A 9,181-nucleotide genomic window follows, 5' to 3' on the forward strand; every position below is an offset into this window, starting at 1 on the left:
TTTTACAATTGTTTTTTTAGGGTTATTATTCTCTACTAGCAAACAATTAAAAATCTTAACCACAAATAAAGTCGCTGACATAATTAAAATAAAGGACAAAATGCACGCTTAAGCGTGTTTGTCAATGTAAATTATCTGCCTAGCCGCTTGGTGATTTTACAAGTGCTCCGCAGCTGCATTTGTATGTACCGCTTAATATATGTTCTTAATTCTTTACTAATTGGTTGAAGATTTAAAATTAGTATGCTTTATTGATAATAAATAATATAGTTGCAATGTTGTAACGGTAAATATTGTTGGAGAGCAATCAAAAGCACTTCACAATAAATTTTATCCTCAGACTCAATAGGACAATGCTTGCATTAACCATGGTTTGAGGAACTCCTTAGTCCCTGTCTACATGGCACAATCATAGCCACTCATCTTTTTTTTTTAAAAACCAAACAACCTTTAACCCCAGCAAAAATAAAATCTTTAACCCAACCCCTCCCTCCCACCACCTAGCCCTGACCCTCCTCCCTTCCTCCACCCAGACCGGCCACCATCCCCCTTCCCGTGCCGACAACATCACCCCGAGCTCCCCCCTCTCTTTCCATGCGCCGGCAACCCCCCACCTGCCCCCTCTCTTTCCCCGCTCCGGCGAGCTCCCCCTCTCTTTCCCTGCGCCGGCAACCTCTCCCCCTCTCTTTTGGATTAAAGGTTTTTTTTTTTGCTGGGGTTAAAGGTTTTTTGGTTTAAAAAAAAAAAGATGAGTGGCTGTGATTGTGCCACGTAGACAGGAACTGAGAAGTACCTCAAACCATGGTCTGAGGCAAGCATTGTCCGACTTAATAATGCAACCTTTTGTCCTTTATATAATTAGTAAATCAGTAGTTTTAGCTTACAAATTAAATAATTCTACTTTAAAAAAAAATCAAATTTAATATTATATGTAATTAAGACACCATACACCCTTAATCATGACTAAATGAGCTAATGGTGGATGAGCTGTAGAGCAGAGACCATTTTTTTTCTAATCGGACCATTTTTTTTCTTTGGCCACGGCTAATCGGACCATTCTGAATTACCATAATTCTCATAGTAAGGACTATGGCTGGTATTTTTGAACTGCCTATCGACTAAACCGACCATTCTGAATTACCATAATTCTAATAGTAAGGACTAGGGCTGGTATTTTTGAACTGCCTATCGACTAAACCGACCGGCACCGATTTAGACAGGTTTGATTTCGTCCCAGCACCGTTCCTGCTCTTGATTGCTATCTGGGCTTGAAGCATTAGTTTTCTACTAGAAATTGTGCCTACGCAATGCCGCGGGTGCTAAAAGATTATAAAATGTTTAGAAGACCTATGAAATGTTCATTCAAGGCCTAATAAAATTTAATGGATAGATAATATTTATATATATATATATAAAAATCTAAATATGTTAGTAAATATTGACATGAATGTTTGTTCACCAAGTTTAATTTACAAAATGTGCATTCATATATGACATGTTTTATATGATGTTTTGTTTATTAAGATGTGAATAATAAACCAAACAGCATTCAAAAAAACATTATAATAGTTGGTGAGACAATTGTGTGTCATAGTAATCAAAAGATTTGCAAGTATTCAACTGCTCATTGTTAAAAAAAGTTATGGATGGGTGGTCGGAGGTGGCTTAATCGGTTTTGGGGGTTTCTTCTTGCATGTTGCTGGGCTGCTCATCTGTTTTTGTATTTTGTGCTGGGGAATTCTTCTCTTCTTCGCTTTGTGGGACAGAGAGCCTCTGCTCTTGCTTGTTGCCTTATGTATGGGGCTTTTCTTGTGCTTGGCTGCAAATTTGAAAAATGTGACTTGTTAATGTAAATAAATGATTACATTTGAGATCATGTAATTTAAAAATAATGTGCAGTAAAAAAACACTTGAATGTAAGAACTTTATTTGATTGAAATTGATAATGTGCAAGAAAAAACTTGAAAAATTTGATGCACCAATTTAAGCCATTTATTCATATGGGAGATTTGTAACCAATTTAAAGCAGCTTTCACATAAGAATGAACTTCATTTCAGAATTTGATACCAATGTATGGAAAGAAAGCCTCAGAAAAAAAAAAAGGCAAATTTTTAACCGATGTATAATAATCTGTAGCAAGCCTATAAAATGTGCAAATGTGCAAATGTGCAAATGTGCAGCAAGTGTATAAAATGTCCATTGAAATAACAGTCATTAAATCTGTCACAGAGACTGCCATCTTTGCCAACACAAAGCAACAAAATTAACACAGTTAGATTCATATGCATTAGGTGGAGGGAAACAAAAGTAAAAAATGATCACACCTAAAATCATAAAACTACCAGAAAAAACGAACTCACAAACTGCCTTGTAGCTCAATATACACAAAGGAAAAAAGGACATCAACCAAAGGAAAACAAAAGTTGACATTTATCGACCAAAGCTTTTCCTAGAAGGGTATTATATATATTAACAGTAGTGCTAGACATCCCACATTTATATACCATAATTTCATACCACCTTATGTGGCAACTTACATGGCATTCATGCATTGGACACTAAAAAATAAAAACAAAAATCCAAAAAGAAAAAGAAAAAGAAAAACTTTGTTCAGTAAAATAATGACACGTAAGATGGTATAAAAATATGGTATAAGAATGTGGTAAATATAGCATTATTCATATATTAAATAGGCAAACCCAAAAACTTTTCAAGAAAGGTGACTTGTAGAGCAAAATTCTACATGCAGGTAGCTTCCACTAAGCTTCCATTAGTCATTTAGTCCTATGAATTAAATAGGCAAAAAGAGAGAGAATATTTCTGGTAACAGAGTTTCGAAATGGGTAATTAATTGACATCTTGGTCTCTTCACCTGTTTACAGCAAAATGACAATCATCCTTGGAAGCAAACAACATTAATTAATCTGGACTTAAATGAATTTTTGGAAAAGGTAAGCATGTTCATCAATTTCGAAACCACTTGATTTTGGCAAAACTTAATAAAATCCAATGAATTTGTATAGACATCCTAAAACTATACGTTGTAAACATGTAAAATGATATTCAACCAATTTCTACAAAAACAAAAAAAAGAATATTATGTGAATGCTGACCTGTCAGAAAGAAAATAAGAAACATTATACATAAGGCATTTATTAGACTTATTGTAAAGGTTAAATATTGAAAAAAACACATGTTTAATTATTAATGGGGGAAGTAAGAGATTGTCCACTTTTACACATAGATGAGAGGCCACTGTGGAGAGATGATCTGTTTTAAAAAATTATCAGTTATTAAAGAGATGTTTAATTATTTCATTGGGTTGACACCAGCCGCCTCCAAAATATGACCACACCTAAATTCATAAAGCGACCATAAAAACGAACTCACATGCTGCCTTCTAACTCAATACACAAAAAGGAAAAAACGACACCAACCAAAGGAAGACAAAAGTTGACAAAGAAATTTATCAACCTTACAAAACCTTTTTGGGGAGAAAAAAAAATAAAGATATGCATTAGGTGGAGGGAAACAAAAGTAAACAATGACTGCACCTAAATTCATAATGCCACCACAAAAAACGAACTCACAGGCTGCCTTGTAGCTCAATACACACAAATGAAAAACAACACCAACCAAAGGAAAACAAAGTTGTGATAGAAATTTATCAACCCTACAAAACCATTTTGGGGAGAAAAAGAAATAAAGAAAACCTAACATAATTAAAACCCCTTCTAAATTTTGGTTCTTTCGAAAAGCCAATATTAGACCAAATTTACATATGTGAATTAACAAAGTATCAACTATTAATTCTGTGTGAGAGATTGTAACATTCTTTATGTATGTGCAGAGAGAAAGTTTGAACCTCTGGCTTTCATGAAATGGGGGAGTATCTGTTTAGCCTTCATCATTGTAATTACTTGTAATTATAGGCATGAATTCTAAGCACTGCTTTTGCACTTAACATATTATTCCAATGTGAGATGAGTATATTCCTTCAATTTCCATAACTTCTAGTGCATATGAAGCTCACCCATAAGGGTCTTTAAAAAAAGCTAAAAGCAAAACTGACTGGGGCAAAGCATAAAGCAATTTAAGAGAGCATATCACATACTCTGGATGTCTTTGCTATTGGAACGCACGTTGGATTCTTCTTTAACTTTAAGCGTTGGATTCTTCTTTAACTTTAACTTTAAGAGAGCATATCACATACTCTGGATGACTGGGGTAAGCGTTGTATTCTTCTTTAACTTTAAGCTGGATGTCTTTGCTATTGGAACGCACGTTGATAGGACCAAGAAACATCCTCAGAAACCTCCCTCCTGCATAAATGTTAACCATTTAACAAAACCCAACCAGCCCAATCCAATTAATGAACACAAAATTAAAGCAAAAATCTTGAAATTAATGAGTAGGAGATGATTAATGAAAAGGGTACCCTCTGTTTTTTCCAGGAAGAAACTAAGCAGCGTCCCCATCCACCAACAAACATGTCGCCCTCTGCAAATCTTCTTCCAGCTGCCATTAGCATACAGAGACACTACTACAATAATGTTAATAGACGACACTACCTACACAACAGTTTGTTAAAAACTGTTGTGTAATTTTAACACACAACAGTTTTTAAAAAGCCGTTGTATGAATGCATGAAATCCAATAGTTTTTGGCAGAGTAGAGTTTATGAAATTGCCTAAACAACACTTACTAGCTGCGACCGTTTTGTATGTGAAAGGAAATGAAAAAAACCGGTGCTACAGTATCTTCATTAATCCTCCTTTATCACACATACAAACCTTCTTTCTCTTTCCCTCGATCCGCTCTCTCTTTCTCCCTCTCCCTCTCCCTCTCAAACCCTCTCGATCTGCCCTCTCGATCTGCCCTCTCTCTCTCTCACTATCAAACTTCCTCTTCTATTCTCCTCACTCTCTCTATCTCTCTCACAGCCTCCCGCTCAAACTCCCTCGCCCTTTCCCTCCATCGATCGACCTCGCCCTCGCCCTCGCCCTCGCTCTCTGACCTCGCCCTCGCCCTTTCACCTTAAACTCAAAATGGGGTAGAGAATCTATGTTATCCACTTCGACTTGAAGAACTCTAAAACACTTGTTCCTGGGTTGGGTCGGATAGGACCAGACCAAAGCGACTGGATCTGTGGAATCTGATATGGTTTTAACACCGCCACAGTTTCCCCAAAATGCCCCTTGGGTTACGATTCTCAGACATTCAAGCTTGGTCCTCTCAGCTGCATGATATGCCACGCCCTTTTGTTCGACTCCGCCAAATGAGTCCCTTGTTCTCATTCCTTTTGCAGGCAAACCATACCATACTCTGAATTTTCATTGTTCTTTTATTAGGTTTCTTTTATTTTTCTTAAGTTTCATTGTTTTTGTATTGGGTTTCTTTTCTTTTCTTGATTACTTGTTTTTTTTTTTCTTTTTTTCGAATTGGGTTTCTTTTCTTTTCTAAATTGCTCATTTGTGTTGAATTGGGTTTGTTGTTTTAGAGTTTGTATTTCAAAATTCAAGGACTGTCCATTGTGTGGAGCTGACATTCAAAAGATCGAGGCGGACTCCAATCTTCAGGGTTTGGTGGATCGCTTCATCGAAGGTCATGCCAGAATCAAGAGGGCTCATAATGCAGAGGATAAACAAGATTCAGCGAATGACAGCAACAATGATAATAACAAGACAGTTATATATGAAGACGTGTCTTTGGAGAGAGGTGCTTTTTTGGTGCAACAAGCCATGAGGGTCAGTATTGTATGTATGGCCTTTGATTTGAGTTCCTGGTATTGCATTACTTTTTCTTGCTTTGCTGGGTTAACTTTTTGGTGCTGTCATTTATTGTATGCTGTGTAGGCATTCCGAGCCCAGAACATAGAAAGTGCGAAATCAAGACTCAGTCTATGTGCAGAAGACATCAGAGATCAGTTAGAAACGATGGGTAACACGTCGGAGTTGTGCTCTCAGCTAGGAGCTGTTCTTGGAATGCTTGGCGACTGCTGGTCTGTCCACTACAAGAAAAGTAACTTTTTGTAACTTTAAATTTACAACATTTAATACATAAATGCTGTTAATTATTAATATTTATAACATTTACTTAATAAAACGTTGCATAATATGTTAAGTTTGTTTGATTTAGACACAACACCTGATTTTATTTATTTGCAACGTTACCTTCACGCCTTAAAATCCCTAACCTTTACCAAAATCCAGTGGTGCTTTCTTTCTCTCTTACCCAGTGATCTTGGTTTGACAGTAGTTGTGTTAAGAAGTGAAAAATCTGGTACGTCTCTCTTCTTCTTCTTCTTACTTTTTCATTTTTCTGGGCTGCTGTTTTCGCTTATTGTATGATTCAATGGACTTCTCTGTGTGCTTTTAACGGTTCATTGTTGAGTAAACAAGTGGAATTTGATGGCATCGTATTGGAATTCTTACTGGAACACTGGTTTGTGTGTCTCAGTGCTTGTCATGCTTTTTATTAATTATTTTCTATGTTGGATTTTATTTAATTTTGTTCAAGTTTAAAACTTCGGATGTTGTTGGTTAATTTATTTGAAATAAATGTTCTTAATGGGTTTTGAGATATTTGTATTAAAGTTTTTGTTTTTCGTAGTGGGGTTGGTTCGATTTCGAGTCTGGACTCGAAAATGGATCTGTGGTTGATTATTTTGTTATGGGTTTGCTGCGTCATTCTCTGTTTGCTTGTATTTCTTCTGGGTGTTGCTTACTTCAAAGAAAAATTGTTACTGGATTTATATTTCTTTTGCAAAATACGAACATTCGTGGTGTATGAGTGAACTTGTTTTAGAAATGCCAAGGTAGATAACTTTTCTATTTTTATTTTTATTTAGTACAAAAGACCATCTAATCTCTAGACTCTTCTCTTATATATAAAGTCATTGAGTTTGATGCATGTGCAGTTATTACTTATTAGTAATGAAGTATATATACCATAATGGAGTGCTGTTCTGTTTTTTGGGGCTTCCTGCAACAGATAAGTTAGCCACGTACTAACACCCTTTAATCTTTAATAGTTTGCATTTGTAACTGGTGGAGCATGGGTGAGTTTGCATTTGAGCTGAGACTGAGGTCAATTTTCTGGGTAGCATGATTTGTTAGCCGCAAAACACCCTTTAGCTATTTTGTTAATGAACTATAGACGAATCTTTTTCTTTTTCAATTTGAGATTAACTATGCAAAAAGTTGTATTTTGACAAATGGAAACTTAATTCTCTTTTTAGATTCATATGAATTTTGTTTACTTTTTCATATTGTATACATCATTAACTTTGAATACTAATTATAAATCGTTCATTGAATTTGATGTTTGTATGTTGTTATATGGAATGTGAGGAGAAATCCTAATAAAACAAAACTACCTCTAAAATCAAATCCTAAGCTGACATACACATGGACACCTAATAAAGTAAATCCTAAATAGATATGTATACCGACGCTTTTCACACTTCTAACAAATGTAGCACTTACCTGCCTAGCTGCCTTATAACATTATAAGAAATTTATTTTCTTTTTAGGGCTGACCCATTCTTTTGAAACCTGATGCTATTATTTCTTGCTATGACAAAATTTTCACAGACAAGCAATTTATACACTTAACCTTTCCTGATGTATAGCTATGTGGCGCTAGAGGGGATGTGACTAATTAATGTGCCAAAGGTGTTGTTTTGGCAAACAATTAAGGGTCTCTCATATGTATTAACATTTGAAACAGAGCAAGAAAGAAATGCAGCTATTATACTAGTCAGGAAATATGCTCGTGATTGCAATGTACGTGTTTTTTATCCTCCATTCTGCCATACTGTACCTTTGAATATATATTTTTAATTTGTTATGAGTTAATTGCATCCTAGAGAAATTGAATGAATGGGGAAAGATATCCATAAGATGTTTAAACTTTAATTGGTGATGAACGATTACAACTTTGATAAGATTTCCCAGAATACTGATTTTTTATGTTTCCTCTTTTTTTCTACTTAAAATGAAGTTTGAGTAGAAATATTTAAATGACAGGTCATGCTTGGTGTACCAGATGATAGATTATAAAGGGAAGGCTGACTGAGTTTTTGCAAGTATGAGTACAATCAAGTGTTATAGTGTGATTAATATGTTTGTGTGTGGGTTTGTGATGATAGAGTAAAATGTATGTTATAGTAATTGGGTTGGGTTTACACTAATCTCGGTTGCATCATTTTAGGCAGTGTTTTTGTTTGCCTAATCTATCTCATGCACCTTCATTACTAATCATATAGTGACTTTTGATAGACCCTTGTAAATCTTGTATCACAGTTTATTATTCATAGAGTAATCTATATATGCTAAAACCATAACAAATAATTTTTTTGTACTTGTGGCTATTTTATCAAATTGACTATGTTTATAAAGAGACTACCTTTGTCATATATGATCAAGCATCCTCTTGTACTTTCCTGATTAAACATGTGTGAATATTGAATGTATATTTGTCTGCATCAAATAGATTTTGGTTGTTGTCTTTTTTATATGATATCTTAGAAATAAGTTAATTTTAATTGCCTTTCCTGTTACAGGTTTTTGAAAAAAAAAAACAGAGGGCACAAAATCTGCCTATACAACTCACTATTGCTAGTTCCATTCTCAGGTAACATTTGAAAACCCTTAATTGAATTTAACAACGACATTGCAACAATATTACACTCACTATTTTATTTAAACTAGACTTGCTTTTTTATAATTGCTTCAACCACAGAATTGCATATCAGCAACCCAATAGTCAGAAAGCATAAATTGCATATTCTCTCATCCTTTTCTTCATTAGTACATGGATATCTATGTTAAGCTAATTGGTACATTAATTGTATAATATGATCCAACAGTAAAATTAAAAAGCAGTGGACAAGAAATTCATTCTAGTGAGACAATACAAACACTACTACACTTTGTAATGTAAAACAGTGTAACTACAACTTGATGCTTGATGGCTGTCATTGATTTTCATTTTATGTCCTAAGCTCGGTATCTGATCATTAAGATATTGTACTGAAAGGTGTGGTATGTCTTTTCTGCTTTTTCTAGCATGGCAGCTGATAGTGAATTTATCTATTTTCTTTGTTCTCATTAAGCTTTAAGTATTGACTATTAATATAAATAATTTGTGCAAATCATTTTTGCAATATTGATTCGC

The 9,181-nt window shown here is 34.7% G+C and overlaps 2 pseudogenes across 2 annotated transcripts; one reads left to right on the forward strand and one right to left on the reverse strand.

Moving 5' to 3' along the window:
- Positions 1-1,640: 1,640 nt before the first annotated feature.
- On the reverse strand, positions 1,641-4,979 carry LOC147291553 (uncharacterized; annotated as a pseudogene). Its single transcript, XR_015121101.1, has 4 exons — positions 4,959-4,979; positions 4,440-4,519; positions 4,116-4,316; positions 1,641-1,819 (listed from the first exon to the last, which is right to left on the reverse strand). The product of XR_015121101.1 is annotated as an uncharacterized LOC147291553 (transcript).
- Positions 4,980-5,160: 181 nt separating this feature from the next.
- LOC147291554 (protein NCA1 pseudogene) lies at positions 5,161-9,023 on the forward strand (annotated as a pseudogene). Its single transcript, XR_015121102.1, has 3 exons — positions 5,161-5,309; positions 5,502-5,748; positions 5,857-9,023. The product of XR_015121102.1 is annotated as a protein NCA1 pseudogene (transcript).
- Positions 9,024-9,181: the final 158 nt, after the last annotated feature.

The sequence above is a fragment of the Dryas octopetala genome, chromosome 3 (genome assembly GCF_963921425.1).
Source record: "Dryas octopetala chromosome 3, drDryOcto1.1, whole genome shotgun sequence".
Taxonomy (NCBI): domain Eukaryota; kingdom Viridiplantae; phylum Streptophyta; class Magnoliopsida; order Rosales; family Rosaceae; genus Dryas; species Dryas octopetala.